The 16,495-nt window shown below is 39.2% G+C and overlaps 1 long non-coding RNA gene across 1 annotated transcript in view; it reads left to right on the top strand.

The window, feature by feature from the left end:
• Positions 1 to 16,495, top strand: part of LOC148896834 (uncharacterized) — a 138,302-nt gene that overhangs the window by 94,356 nt on the left and 27,451 nt on the right. The window lies entirely within an intron of this gene.

The following is a 16,495-nucleotide window of genomic DNA, read 5'->3' as shown; positions in this document are numbered from 1 at the left end:
ATGTAAATATTTTCTGGATATTAACCCATTCATTGCCATTCCCAAATTTATTCGGGAATTGAAAATATGACGTGGAGCGCCATTCCCAAATTTGTTTGGGTTTGGTTTTTGTTTGTTTTTTGTTTTTTTGCTGGGGTGGTGCTGATAAAGCACTGGTCAGACCTCTGGCAATGTTTTTCCCACAAGTGGGCAGAATTTGCCTTTTGTACACCCGCCTCATTTCAATCTTTGATAACTCTACTCCACCGGCAAAAATTCATATACCGTATAGAGCTGTCTTAAAATCTCGACAGTTTTTATTTATTTCTTTATTTATTTATTTATTTTTAGCATCCTCTACAATAAACAAAACAAGAAAACAAACCCCAACATGCATCTCTTATCATGTTCCGAGAGTCGGAAGTAAAGTGCGGCAAAATGCTTCCTGTGGTTCCAAACGGTCACCCTCATTGTTCAAAACGACGGCGGTGGCGGTCAACGGAGACAGAGACGTTTTGCTAATTGCGCTCCTCCCCCCTGCTGCGGCTGGAAATGAGATCCCGAAATAATGACTTCACCGGTTCTATTTTCAGCTGAGGTCAACGGCGGAGGAGTACGCCACACTGAAAAGGTGTGACATGGCATACTGGGTTTGACCCTCCACCCGCTGCGTACTTTGCACTCAAACGTTGCCGTGTGGGTATCCAGGTACTGATAATTGTTACAACGCAGCCGCGAGGTGTGTGTGTGTCTGCGTTTGTTGGTGACCTTGTGGAGAGAAGCACAAATGGGTGGTGTTGAATTTTCTGCAACATGTACTTAACTTGCATTCGGACTATTTTAGTTTTAAAGTTGCCATTTTTCTCCAAAGTTATTGTACAACCAAATGGCGGGCCATGGATTTCATGGCTAGGCCTTCAGTAGTGCTATGTCTGAATCCAGACTGAAAAAGTGTGATTTACTACAAGACCACTAGAGGGTGCCATTAGCCCGCAAACAACTCACCGACCTTTCTACATGGTGGCAACTTTTTCTTGAAAAGTCCATCGTGAAAATGGTTTGAAGAGTAAACCTCCAACCAAATCCGTTTCTTTTCCTCCTTCGACCATTGTGGGTTGATAAAACTGCTATTAAATCAACACAATATATTTGCTTATGCAGATCGCTACCGATACACTGCGCTCGCTCTCGGATGCATCTCTTGTCACTAGCGGCTTATGATTGGCTAATCGCTAGCCAATTATAGTTCGCGAAAACTGTGACGTTGACCTTCCAGAAGGCGCCGGTACGCCTTTTGGGTTGCCAACTGGAAATTTGATTGGTTAGACCAACAATTTCATCGACACATTTAATCCTCCAGAGCCTGCAGAACTGATTGTGAAGGCGTCCAGATAGATTTCTGCCCCTGATAACAAATAATGGCTGAAATGTGATTGGTTAAATGCTTAAATACGAAAACACAGATCTGGAAGCAGCACAACAGGGGACAAAATAATAAAAGGAAGCTGAAAGACAATTTGGAATTATTTAATAGGAATTTATGGACAAAATATAATTAACATCTGTCCATGATTCTGATATTTTTACGCCAGCAGAGAAGGCTTTGCAGGCCTTAAAGGTCCGCCACTGGTACAACTGAGCCATTGCAGTATTTAAAGCTCGTCCTCTAATAATTTATTCTCTTTCCTGCTGTGTCTGTACTCCTGTTAGTGAAGCTGACACCCATGGACACAATGACATAAATATGCAGTAGTGCATGCAGCATATACACGCAGCGGAAAAGAAAGAATATGCACAGATGTTCTCACAGTACTTCATTGTGGATGCATATGACAATAAGGCATTATGTTTTTGCATCGTTTATCTGACAGACACCAGATCTTCCTAAAATGTGTGTGTGTTGCTGTAAGGGGCCTGCTTCCTCCCCTGCAGGCTGGTTTGAATCAATCGAGCTGGAAAGTGCTGAAATAGCAGGCGCGCAGACATGCACGCATGCAGAGGGGTGACTCATTGGAGCTGAAAACACGAACCAGTGCTGACTTCTAAAATGAGTCTAAAAGAAGACAGGAGAATCACACATCATCCCGAGTGTCTAGTAATGCAGAAGGGATCTCGTTTGGACTTCATAATTATTATTATTATTATTAATTATTATTATTATTATTATTATTATTAATTATTAATCACATTCAGAAAGCCTTTAATAGTCTCACAATTGGGAAATTTTCTATTATTATATATATTATTATTATTATTATTTATTATTATTTTAAATTATTGTTATTATTATTATTATTATTATTATTATTATTATTGCAATTTGTCGAGTTCAGTTACAATGAGCCACATCACACACGTGGAGTGACTAAGATGGCTTGGATAACTCACAAATAAAGTATTGTAATTTTTTTTTAAGGTGGAACATTTAACTTATATTTATTTATTTATTCATTTATTTATTTATGCAATTACCTTCCTATAGGTGACGTTGCAGGGTTTAGGCGGCAGGAAATTAATGTCGTTTTTAATTGTATGGATTTGGGTCAAAGCCTGTATGCCAGAAAAAATATGATTAAACGCCTGAAGAAGAAAAAAACAGAATCTGCCTATTTTAATCTAGCTAGCCAATTATGTTGCTTTTGTGTATGCATATTTCTGTGGTAAAATATATGGCTAGTATTAAAAATATCCTTGGGAACCACATTAAAAAAATACATAAAACGAGAATGTATGCTTCTGTGTAAGCTCTCAGTTGTAGAGGAGTGGTCCATCGATGAAAAGGTTTCTTCAGCCGTCATCTGTACTTGTTTGAAGGTGTCGGACGTTTCGCTTCTTGTCCAAGAAACTTCGTCAGCAAACTAAATTTTTACTGGTAGTTTAGGCCCTATATATATCCCTACTGTCCAGACATGGCGGTGCCAGACTCTGCTATGATAGGTCCCTGCCCTCAGGTTGGGGGGAGCAGAGGACTACTCCCTGCAGCTCCACTGATTGTTCCTATTGTACTGACTAACGACTGACCTGATTGCCCCACTTCCACCGGTATCACCTCATCAATATTACTAATCATATGTTGCTTAAGCAGGCTATTGTATGAACGACACAAATTGAACCTCACCCCACCATAACGGTTTAATGAAGGATTTAGTTGTTTTCTGAAAATCGCTTCTTTTACTACCCTTTCAAACCTATGTTTTTTCGCGAAGATTTTAACCTCATTGTCGTCAAATAAGTGGTTGCTAGCTTTTAGGTGCATATGTACTGCCGATTGAGGCCCACTATGGATCGTTCATACAATAGCCTGCTTAGGCAACATAGGATTAGTAATATTGATGAGTTGATACCGGTGGAAGTGGGGCAATCAGGCCAGTCGTTAGTCAGAACAATAGGATCAATCAGTGGAGCTGCAGGGAGTAGTCCTCTGCTCCCCGCAACCTGAGGGCAGGGACCTATCATAGCACATATATGGCCTAAACTACCTGTAAGACTTTAGTTTGCTGACAAAATTTTTGGGATAAGAAGCGCAACGTCCGACACCTTCAAAGAAGTACAGATGACGGCTGAAGAAACCTTTTCATCGATCATGATATACAATAAGACAGAATTACTTAACTCTGAGAAGATATCATCGCTCATAAACCACACTCGTAACAATTAAGACTTTTCTGAAACATATGCCGTAAAAAACTTACAACAAAACTTCTGTATTCTATTCACATTTAAATTATATTGCATCTCATTATCGTGTCCCCTCCAGCCGCTGCGTGTTTTTTTTTTTATTGCCAATATAATGATAATCACAACACCATTACTGCAATTCAACAGGTCGGAACTGAACTCCAGCAACAAGAGTCCCACTCAACAGTGTCTGTGCATGTATGCGCGCGTGTGTATGTGTGTATGCGTGCGTGTGCAAAGCTATTAAACATTCACCGGCTCACTCGGCTGCTGCTGTTGCTGTTAGGCTTCCAATCTGGGTCAAGTCTCCTTCCTCTTCCCCCCTGAGCTACCTCCATCCTTCTCTCCTCCTCCTCTTTCCCTCGCTTGCCCATTTCTGTCATTCTCTTTCGGCTCAACTCCCCGAGTGTTTTCTCCCTCTCTCACACTCTCGCTCACTTTCTATGTTGTTTGCCTTTTAATCTAATTTCCTATTCTCCTCCCACATTCTCTTTTCTTCCATTTTTTTCTCTCTCTCTCTCTCTCTCTCTCTCTCTCTCTCTCTCTCTCTCTCTCTCTCTCTCTCTCTCTCTCTCTCTCTCTCTCTCTCTCTCTCTCTCTCTCTCTCTCTCTCTCACACACACTCACTCACTCACTCTCTGAGGGAGTATTTGCTTAGCTACACAGCTTGCAGGCAGACCCATGCTCCCATCCATTCTCCAAGTCAAATAAAGAGGCATATAAATTTTTGAGTGATGATGAATAATTACCGTTATTTTTAAGCGTGTATGTGTGTATGCGTGCATGACCCCAATAGCTGGTAATCGTTCATATTATGTTGTTTTCATCTCTCATCCAGCAAAGAATCAAAGCCCTTATAGCACAATGGAATTAGAATATTGGCATTATGGCTCAGGAGTCTGGGTTCATCCATCACCTGCTTGGCCACCCAAACAGGTGTGCAAGGGGGTGATGCAGTCATGCGCTATTAGTCACGATGACAACCCCCACCTCTGTTTTATTTCTAAATACATGTACTGTATACTCAACACAAATTGGCTTGCACACGTGTGGGGTAAAGTCTGGTGAAATCAAGGCTTGATATATATACAGTATTTCAAATTTTTGAAGGGGTGGGTGGGTGCATAAGGTTCAATTTGACACAAATAGATCACTCGAAAAAAAATCATGAAAAGCTCATTAGTTGATTTGGGGTGAATGAGAGGTTATCAAAAATGCAGCTGAATTGATGACCCGTGTGGTGACTCATTAAAGTAAATTGAAATGGCATTGGTTCATCATATTTTTACAGATCACATTATTGATGGAAAGGGGTTTGAAAAGATTGATTTTGGTGTCTGGTTTTGTTTGTCTCTATTTATTTATTTATTTATTTATTTATTTATTTATTTATTTATATACATTCATCTGTTTGTAAATATGTATTTATATATATATATATATATATATATATATATTTATTCATTCATGTATTTATTGTATTTCATTTATTTTATTTCATCTATTCAATATCATTTATTTATTTAGTTAGTTGATTATTCATTCATTCATTCAGTCATCTATCTATTTATTTATGTGTATGTATTCATTTGTTCATTCATTCATCTGTTTGTTTATTCATGTAAATATGTCTTTATTTTTATTTAATCATTCATTTATTTATTTAACTTAATATATTTATTTATTTATTTATTTATTTGTTTATTTATTTAGCACAATGATAACCTGCCATTTGAACATTGGATGTGTCAACTTTTGTCCACCGCATTATAAGCAAATGAATGAAGATTGAATATTTGTAGTTTGGAAAAAATACGATTTCAGTTAGAAACATGGTTTTCATTTGACAAACCTAAATCCCATTGTGACATTTTCTAAATCGCCCCTGAGTTGCGTCGCACCCCGTCTATTGAGAATTCCATTGTCATTTCTGAATGTCATGCACCAGATATAAAACGTTGAGCAAATCATGTTTAACAGAATACACAATAAAGACAAGATAATGTTCAAACTAAACTAAAAAAGTGATTGCCTGGAGCAAATCATCACTCCTATGGAATGTGTACAAACATGAAGACAAGGGTGCAGCAAGCAAAACGTTCACAGCGGAAAGCTCCCCACATGCCTCGTCTTATTACTACTCAAGAGAAAACCATTGTCATGAAACCACTTTTCCAATCTATCAGGCCTGTTGCCACCCAAACTAGAAGCAGCTGCTATTTTTAAAGTGCCACATCGCTCTTTGCAAGCTTTGACATCCTTTTCAACAAATCTCTTGCAGAAGAAGCGATGCTGTTGGGCTTTTGTTCAGCATCTATGCCCGTTGCACGTGAAAATATTCTCCTGTAAATGCCTTTTCTCAGGGAACAAGGCAGTTTTCTGAGAAGTAGAGCTGGAATTAGCATGTACGTATCCCAGCCGATGGTGGCCATTAAGGGATTGGGGGGAGGGTGGTAAAAGTGACATGTGCTAGCTACAATAAAGTTAAAAGAAATGCTTACTGTATTCTGAAAGGATTAAATAACCAGACTGACAGAGCAGTCCACACCTCCGCCAGAGCTGTGGACAGCACTCGTTGATGCTTGTGATGACAGCAGCCATCTCTACAAATAGCCTGAAATGTGGTGAAAATGTTCACAGCCTTGTCCTTTATACCTCATTGCTGCCAACATCCTGAACAGGAGTGGGAGCTGAAGATGGTGGAATAATGCTAATGTTCTCATGCTAACTGACCTCGGTGAGTCATATATTGTAGTATACTCTTTAACCGTGATGGATTCTTTGATGTACCAGTTTATACCAGTGACCAAGTTTTGACCGAATATAAATGGTAAACTACGGAAGCACTTTTCTCTTAGTCCGTGTTTTGATATTAACACATGGACTAAATGGCCGCCCTAGTGCTCGACTGGTTAGCACGTCAGGTCAAGCTCAGAGTGCAGGTGGACAGGCTTTCATTTTGGCTCGAGCTTTTCCATGTGGAGTTTGCATGTTCTCCCCGTGCCTGTGTGGGTTTTTAGTCTGGTTTCCTCCCACATACCAAAAAATCCTATGGCAGTTAAATGGAACACTCTAAATTAATTCACTGCCAGACGATGTGGAAAAATGTGTCCACTCCAGTGCCATGTTTTTTGTCATTGTCATTCAAATTGCAGGACCCACAGAATATTGAGTTTTAGTACAACACAAACATTCAATACAGTGTAAGAAACCTTGGACTCTCTTCTTTCATCAGAAAAAAGTTATTTCCCAAGTTATGTGGGTCTGGAGTTATCTGAGCTTGAAATGGGGGCGGCTGTACAAAAGGCAAATGCTGGCCCATCGTGGGTGTGAAAAACATTGCCAGAGGTCTGACCAGCGCTTTATCTGCACCCCCACAAGAAAAAAATAAGAACCTGAACAAATTTGGGAATGGCGCTCCACGTCATATTTTCAATTCCCAAATAAATTCAGGAATGGCAGTGAATTAAGTGAGTGGCAGTGAGTTAAGGGTGTCAAACTCACTTTTTGCTGCGGGCCACACTGTAGTTACGGTTTCCTTTCAGGGCCATTATGAATTTGGAAAAAAACATTAGAATGTTTAATCCCCTCCAGATATTACATATCGAGCACACAATCAATTAATGAATGACTAATATTCAAATTTGAAGTCAAAAATAATTACTGTTGTTGTGTTTTCCATGAGACAATTTGAAATTTTGGTGAAAACTTTAGCAAACATCATGGAATTTTGATTTGCTTTCACGGACCAAAAAAAAATGACTCAGTGGGCCATATTTGCCCCCCGGGCCTTAACTTTGACACCAGTCTTCTAAATTGTTCTTTGGTAACGGTGTGACGGCGGATGATAGTATGTCTATGTGTGCCCTCTGTTTGGCTGGCAAATGGTTCAGAGTGTACCCCACCGACTCCCTGAAGAAAACTGGGATCGGCTCCAGCACGTCCCATGACCCTTGTAATAATAATAATAATAATAATATTTAAAAAAATATAATAATAAAAAAAATAATAATAATAATACATTTAATTTTAAGCGCCTTTCAAAACTCAAGGACACTTTACAGTCACAGGCAAGCATAGGTACTCTAATAAATAAAATACAATCACAAAATAGAATACAACAAATAAAACACAATTCTAAATAGAAACAAGAGAAAGAGCTACAAAGAAAATGCGATTTTAAATAGGTGGGTTTTGAGATGGGACTTGAAGGTGGGAAGAGACTCGATGTTATGAATGTTGGGAGGAAGTGAGTTCAGCGTTTGGGGGCAGAGCATCCCCATCGTGCTGAGACGGCCAGAGGGACACACAGAGGTGGAGGGAGGAAGAGGATCTGAGGGAACGAGAGGGAATAGAAATTTGAAGAAGGTCATATTGGTATGGGGAGCAAGGTTATGGATAGCTTTAACTGTATAAAGAAGAATTTTAAAGTTGATTCTATATTTGACCGGGAGCCCTTGGAGCTTTTGGAGGATGGGGGTGATGTGGTAAAAAGATGAGGTTCTGGTTATGATCCGGGCTGAAGAATTCTGGACGAGTTGAAGTTTGTGGAGAAGTTTCTGAGAAGTGAATTGCAATAGTCAATCCGGGAGGTGACAAGAGTATGAACGAGGATAGCAGTGGTGTGAGGGGTGAGAGACGGGCGAAGACTTATGAGGATAAGCGGACCAGATAATGGATGGATGGATGGATGGTGGATGGATTAACCTAAATGAATATGTTGTCAAAATGAGCATCCATAATCCTTTTTTATGGATCACTGCCAAAGTCAAAACAAACTTGAGTGACCTTGATGACTCCAGGTTAACTTGCCGTTGTCTCAAAAACGATCCAATACAAGTCAATGTGAGTCAAATTTCTCAAAACTGCGGGTTTGTAAAGAATGAAACATGAGCTAGATTGATTCCAGAAAAAAAAGGTGGGGGGGGGGGATAGATGGGTGGGAAAGGTCACGTCATCATTAGATTGCTGTTCCCTCATCCTGCACTGATCGCTTACAAGTGGAGGTCATCACCATGACATTACATTATTACACATCTTTGCCCTTCCATGCCCGACGTGACCCCGAGTTAATATAATTTTCACTTGAGTAACCACTTTTCGCCTCTTTGTCCTCTTATTCATTAGTGATACTGCTGGCTGCATATAAGTATTTGCTAAATTTAAGCTTTTGGAAGATTCTCGAGGCGGGTGACTGTGCTGATGAGGCATAGAAGCGTAGACGGTCATTTAAATTCACCACAAAGTCACTGTTTAATTAGACACATGTGGAGCTGTGAAACGGTACAGGTGTCCTCACTATCGTTACTTAACCATTACTTGTTGGATTTTATTTTGCACCCTTGGCGCTCTCTTTCTTTCTCTCTCTCTCCCACACCACACACACACACACACACACACACACGCATACAGGAATGGTGTTAATTTGACTTGTCAGGAAAGGAAATGGTGTGATTCGCTTGACTTAGTCCCCGGACAGGAATCTAAAGACAGTGGGGAGAGTGCAGAGCAATCAAGCGATAAAGCTTATTATCTGAGGGGAGCTATATTATAAGACTTAAATTATCTAGCAGGAATTAAATGACTTGCAGGTCCTCAAAGGCCCGATGGCCTGGTTCAACTTGGCAGCAGAGAGAGGAGAGGTTAGAGGCAGAAGGGTAAAGGAAGTTGTAATCATGGTTATGATGATCATCGTGATGATGATGGCGAAAGAGAGAGAGGGGGGGATGAAAAGAGGTTATGAAGTTGATTCATAAGGTGTGCACCGGCGTTGCTGTGAAACTGATCTAGAATAGGCAGAAAGTAGTTATCATATTTAAAAGTTTAAATCTTAGAAGGCCCACAATGGAAGCACAGAACATCTGCGGTCAATCTGAGGTGAACAGACACAGCCTGTTAAACTGTCATCTTCATGTAGGAGATCTAGCCTTGGACTAATTTACGACTTGGTAAACTCCTTCACAGGGAGAGGTCATTAGCCAGGTTACAAATGTATCAGTTCATGGAAAGGACAACCAATTAAAATGTCTGTTATGTTATTTTATAGTTGTTGGTGCTAGGGACGTCCAGGGACGTGGTATCCAAATCAAGAAGACAATGTTTTACTAATGAATCACTTAAATTTCTCCACTGTGAGACTAATAAAGGCATATCCAATCCAATCCAATCCAATCCAAATTTGTTTATACTCTCAATAAATAACTTGCCAGAAGGCTGCAGAACAGTGTAGATGTTGCGCGTCGGCCATGAACAGCTGTGTTCCCTGCCGGCAGTAAAAGACAATCTTCCTGTGTTCGAGCCTTTGTTTACAGTGTCCGGCCGAACATATCTGACAAACACATTTTCTCATTGAAGTCGTGAGATGTATTTGAATTAATAAAGCTGTTGCTGTGTTGTCTTTTTTAAGCAGCTCAGCTAGCACATAGCAGAGATTGTCTTTAGCATCAAATGCTAAGTGGTGGATGTTGACCTGCGAGACACTGTGACCTTACTAACAGCTCAATTTTTCCTTGCTTACTGAGGAAAAAAAAACATACATTTCATTCCACAATTTTATGAACAGAATTTTACATGTAAACATTAATACTTTTAACAAGTTACAACATATTTCTAGCAATAATCAAAGATGTTCTTTATTATATAGCATGTGGCTTTTTTTGCTGGGGACAAATTGAATTTGTCTACAGCAAAAAAATAATAATTTGAATTTGTGTTCTTCAAAGAAAAATCTCTTAAAATGCTATTAAAAATATGAATGATATTACGGCGAAAAAAAAACACGGTAAAATGTTGAATTTCACTGATTTCAAAATAAAATTCCAATTGACCGGAATTTATCTTCTCGGAACTTTTGTTTCTTCTCGAGACTTTACGTACAGACCTGTTTTCTCAGTGGTGCACTTGGCTTTTTACGAGTAGCGATTTTTTTTTTTACAATTAACATTATTGATAATACATAATGACGAAAACGGAATTGAAAATATCTCAAAATTATTTTTAACAATGTTTGCGTTACCTGTACAAACTTTCTTGTATGCCATCCACATCTAAAAAATGTGCAAAAATCATCCGGCAAAATACGGCCGATTGACAGGTTTGATATTGCCATTCAGTTCCTTGCACAAAAACATCGTGCCGAAAATATTGACGTTGAACACTTGGGCAAAACAGCTTCAGAACATCTTCATTGCCATGCCGTCTTTCTCTCCTTTTTCACCAGATAAACAGGTAAAGGTCAAGCAAGCTAACCGAAAAGAAAATCGACTTGAAAGTGAAATGGGGACACTGCATCAGTCCCAACTAACCGCCCGCTAAAATGTCTACATATTGATGTAGGCGACGGCAGTGTTTGTTTAAGCAAAGAAAAGCAGCCCATTACCGGCGGGCCGCTTGCAGCCTTAAGAGTGCTAATGAGCCCACTGTGCCCTCTCACTATCTCTCAGTATCTCTTTAAACATACAATATTAGCTCTTCTAATATTCGTGTATAATAAATATGGCCAGAAAAAAAGGGATCATCTCTCATCATCTATAAACAGAAACTGACATTCAAACCCGAATTCCTTATGCCGTTTAAAGTGAGTAAACAGTTGAATTGGATTAGCCTTTATTAGTCTCTAGTGGAGAAATTTACGTTTCACAGCAGCAAAGTCATGGAAAGAAGAGGAAAGGAAAGGAAGAAGTAGAAAAATGAAATGCAGGAGATGCTGTAAAAAATAAAACACTTTTGTGTCGCCATGTTGAAGTCAAAAGAACAACAAAAAAAAATAATAAAAATATGACTACAAAAGATATCTTAAGCACTTTCTGCACCCTCTTTGTTGTATGAAGCAGTTCTAGATGTAAGAGACGATCAAAGTGTCCTTTTCACCAGTGGATCAGGGACATCATAATGAAATTGTACATTTGCTACAAGCTAAATGTTAAAAACAAATACGAAGCTGTAGCAGCCATTGACGAAAACAAATTGTCTCCTGTCCCACTTAAATCCGCTTCAATTCCAAGCAGCGACAGTTCCACATACGCATCTGAGCTCTTCCATGCATCCATCCAGACTGTCCAACTGCACTGACCTTTCCCCTGAAACAAGCGGGACTGTGAAAATGCTGCCCATTCAAATTCCTCCCAATCAAAAACGGTGCTGGTATATTGGTGCTGCTGAGAAGGTGCAACCACTCAGCACAGTCTCCTCCTTGATTATTGTTGTGGCCAAAAATGCTGAAAAACAACCTGTATCTGTTCCATACGACGACCCTAAGTCATTACAAAAAAAGAATAACTTTGCTGCTGTGAAATGCAAATTTATCCACTGGGAGACGAATAAATAAAGGTACATCCCAACCAATCAAAAAAAAAATGCCCACTCAAATTTCTAATAAAAGCAAAAATAAGACAACAGAGCATCTTTTGTTGGTTAAGATCATTCTTTATTATGAATTGCCACAAAATGCTTTGTGTTCATTGTGCTTACATTGTCTAAATACTGGCTCGAAAGACTCAGGAGATCCTCCCTCAGCACCAGAGAGTCCGGAATCTCCTGAGATTAATAGTGTCAGATATCACTGTACAGCGGTTAAAAATAACACCTTACGGACCCCTCATGAAGCGATTACTTCGGTCAACGTAGTGCCCTTCAGCTCCGAAATACAAAAAAAAAAAAAAAAAAAAAAGAAACAAAATAAAGAGAGGAAAAAAAGAGAGGGAAAGCTAGTTTCAATTCTTCTCTACCTGAATTCTAGTTAGTTTCATTGTGCTACTTTCTTTTAATGGTGGACATGATTGGAATGGAAGTGCTTGGAGAGCAAAATATCTGGAGCTCACAAAGAAATGCACAACTGCAACCCGATTTGCCCTTGTAATTAAACACCCCCACAATTATTGCTCTTTAAAACCCTGCCTGGAAAATTCTGAGATTTGTTTTTGACATTACATGTGCTTTTGAATAATGTTACATGTGCTTTTGAATAATGTTGGGATATAATTGACGATTGAGTCGGCCGCGGTATCAGTACAGTAACACTTGATTTTTCAGAATTTTGTAACCTTGTTTTTTTGTCCTTGTCAGTTTGCGAAGAGTAAGTTATTTACTTTCATCGATGAAAAGGTTTCTTAAGTCATCATCTGTACTTCTTTGAAGGTGTTGGACATTTTGCTCCTCATTCGATAAGCTTCATCAGCTAACTAATTATATATTTTTTGATACCAGGGCGAATGGGGCAATCAAGGCCAGTCATAGGCCATAATCAGTCAGTACAAAAGAAGTAATCAGATTAGCTTCAGGGAATAGTCCACTGCTCCCCCCACCCCCAACTTTAGAGCAGGGACCTATCAAAGCAGAGAATTGGCACTCCCACCTCTGGACATATAGGGCCAGAGCTACCAGCAAAATGTTTGTTTGCTGACGAAGCTTCTCGGATGAGGAGCGAAATGTCCTACACCTTCAAAGAAGTACAGTTGACGACTGAAGAAACCTTTTAATCGATGGACCACTCTTGTATGACTGAGAGCTTATACAGACTCATTGAATTTCACTTACAGCGCAGATGTGAAACGTAAGGCCCCAGGGCCAGATTCATCCCACGACGTCATTTTATGTGGCCTGCGGAAGTAAGTCAAGCATGTCAACTTGCATGACCCTTGGCAAAAATTTCTACCACGATGTAAAATTCCATCTGTTAATACAATACAATAGGATAGAACCCAATTGGAGCAGTTATAGTGAGAACAGAATCGGCCCCAATATTGAGCCTTGCGGAACACCACATGAAAAAGGGGTTGTACTTGACGCAGAGCAGCCAAGGTGAACACAAAAGGTTCTGTCAGAAAGGTGAACCAGTCAAGAGTATTCATGGTAATGCCCACCACGTGCTGCAAATAGACAGTAGAATACTGTATCAAATGCTGCGGTCAAGTCTAATAAAACCAGACATACATCCAGACGGATGTCCTTAGAAACCCGTAACATAGCAGACTCTGCCAAATGCATCGTCTTGAAACCTGACTGGAAGACCTCCAACATGTTATGCTCATCCAAGAAAGATTTCAACTGAATGTGCACCACTTTTTCAAGCAGTTTTGAAATGACAGTTTGGAATGGGCCCCAAATTACATCTTGATCAATACCACGTTTCAAGGGTTGAACAACAGCAGTGATGAATAATGTCGATATTTTGCATTCATTTTCTTTCACTTGAACAATAATCGGACAAACTCTTGCAGTTGACTTGACTGATTCGGAAACTTGCAATCGATCAATTTACTAATTGCAAGTAGTAATATGATGAGACGATGAAACATTTATTTGGTTTCACTGTCATAACGGCCTTCGGAGGAAATCCGTCACTCCAAAATGGCCTTGGACTTGAACTGTAATGTTAACTCATTCACTGACAGACGATGTGCAAAAATGTGTCCACTCCAGTGACAGGATTTTTGTCATTTTCACTCAAATTGCAGGGCGGCCCACAGAGTATTGAGTTTTAGGACTACATCAACGTACAATGCAGCATAAGAAACTTTAGACTCTCTTCTTTCATCACAAAACAAAGAGTTAATTCTTTAGTTATACGGGTCTGGAGTTATCTGAGGTTGAAATTGGGACGGATGTACAAAATACAATACATATTGATTTATATAGCGCTTTAACAACAGCTGAAGCCGTAACACAGCGCTAACATGGCCCAAAAGGAAAATGCTGCCCCCTCGTGGGAAGAAAAAATCTTCCTAGAGGTTTGACCAGCTCTTTATCTGCAACCCCAAGCAAGAAAAATCAAAACCCGAAAAAACTAGGGAAGGGCTTACCACGTCATGCTTTTCAATTCCAGAATAAATTTGGGAATGGCAACGAATGAGTTACTTTAAAGGAAATCCACGGAACAGTGGATAATATTTTGGGATATAAGGTATTTATTTATTTTCTCTGTCTATAGAATCACAATCATGATAAGCGTTATTTTGTTTAGTCTTGAAATACTCTTGACCGCCACCTAGAGGACTGGAGTGTAACATACTGTTTATTCTCCCAATCAAACAAGAGAGATTGAGGATTGTATTTCTCTAGCTTGAACAATTCCTGTGCATGTTCTTCATACGCTTCTCTCACTTCTTATCTGCTATTAAGCTCCTTGATGATATTGCATCGATTTCACCGTCAACAAACATTTCCACATTACCGGATAAAAATATTTCAGCTATCGAGACTCATTTTTCAAAGAGCTCAAGATTAGATCGACGGGCTGCAACATAACACACTTTTGACAAAATCGCCGCCTTCAAAACATTCTCAGAAGCGTTTGTTTTGATACAAGAGCTGTTCATTGCTATCAGAGATGAAGGTAAAAGTAGAGCATAAGTGCATGTTCAGTGCAAACTCGTTTTTTTTGTCCTCGTCACCCTAAAATAATGCACGGTAGCAGGCGAATCACTATTGAATAATCTCCTGATTAAACTCGGGATCTTCATCTCAAAGTGTATTTAAATAAAGGTTACACACGCCCGTGGAACTGCCGCAATTATCTTTTTTTTTTTGCAGAATCACTTGTTCATAGTAAACCTCGTATTTCCAATTGTTCAGAGCTTGACTGGGGGTGCAATCAGTTCAATCAGACAACACAGATGTTCTCTTCAGGTCGCTGCGAGTATGTAAGAGTCTTTTCGTCGTTACGTGACAACAATTTGTCATTACTGAGCACAAATGTTTTGGTGCAGTTGTGCATGTCCTGCGAGCGTCTCCAGGGAAGCTTCAGGAATCTACAGTGGATGGTTTTTGGGAAGGTTTTAGAGAGCTGGGTTCGGCCGCACTGTTATCAGTCATACAGATCAACATTCTTGCCTTGTATTGTTCAGAGACGTTATATGATTTGCGGGTTATTCCTGTTGGTCGGCTCAATCGAAATGAATGGCAGAATAATGTACAGTACAGTATGCGTGGGTGAGGAAGGAGGGGGTGTAACCGTGATGGTGCCAGGCCATCCAGCCGTAAGTGCACACTTTTTTTCCGCGGTCTAAGAATGCACACTTGATGTGTGGTTGAATAATGCATTGCATTTCAAGTTGAACACTTGGCAAATTGGACGCCCCTCCACGTCACAGCGTCTACTGCAGTCTTATACCTCGGTTTGAATTTTTGATGAGCGGCGTTACACGCATTTATTTGTCCAGGATTGAAAGGAACAACAGGCCCCGAATCCAGCAAGTCGCTGATCCCAGCTCCTTTCCCCACACTCCACCGCAAAATCCTACATTAGTTCTACTCACTAAGAGGCAGGCAGTGCATAACAAGAGGAAATACTTTTTTGTTTTCTTTTTGTTTTGCTAACACTACATTGGCGTGTTCCCTGATGTCTGCAATGTTTGTCTTTTTTTGTTGTTGTTGATAACTATCAATGAAGTAAAACATACCTGATTTTTTTTAAACTGCTATACATGTACAGTAATTGGTAATACTTCATAGGTTCATCATAAAATACCATGCATTAGTGTGATTATTGCTTTGGAAAAATTCGGCGGAGGTTTCAAGAGAAAAATATTGCCCTCTTCTATTACATTTCTGCCCATAAATAAATAAATAAATAAATAAATATATAGAACAAATACGAATCTTTAAATGATGTTGGCATAGGCTAATTTTTTTCATGATAAAAATAAAGAAATATAATCAAAAAAGAAAATGAATGAATAAAATAAAATAAATAAATACATTAAATGATGTTAGCATAGGTTAATGTTTTTGCATGCAACTAACCTTGATTAAAAAAATAAAGAAATATAATCAAAGAAAAGAAAACGAATGAATAAATAAATAAATTAATAAATAAACAAGTAAATAAATAAATACATGA

The sequence above is a fragment of the Hippocampus bargibanti genome, linkage group LG06, assembly GCF_051943395.1.
Source record: "Hippocampus bargibanti isolate YZ-2025 linkage group LG06, ASM5194339v1, whole genome shotgun sequence".
Lineage (NCBI taxonomy): Eukaryota > Metazoa > Chordata > Actinopteri > Syngnathiformes > Syngnathidae > Hippocampus > Hippocampus bargibanti.
This window is presented reverse-complemented; position numbering and strand designations above follow the sequence as displayed.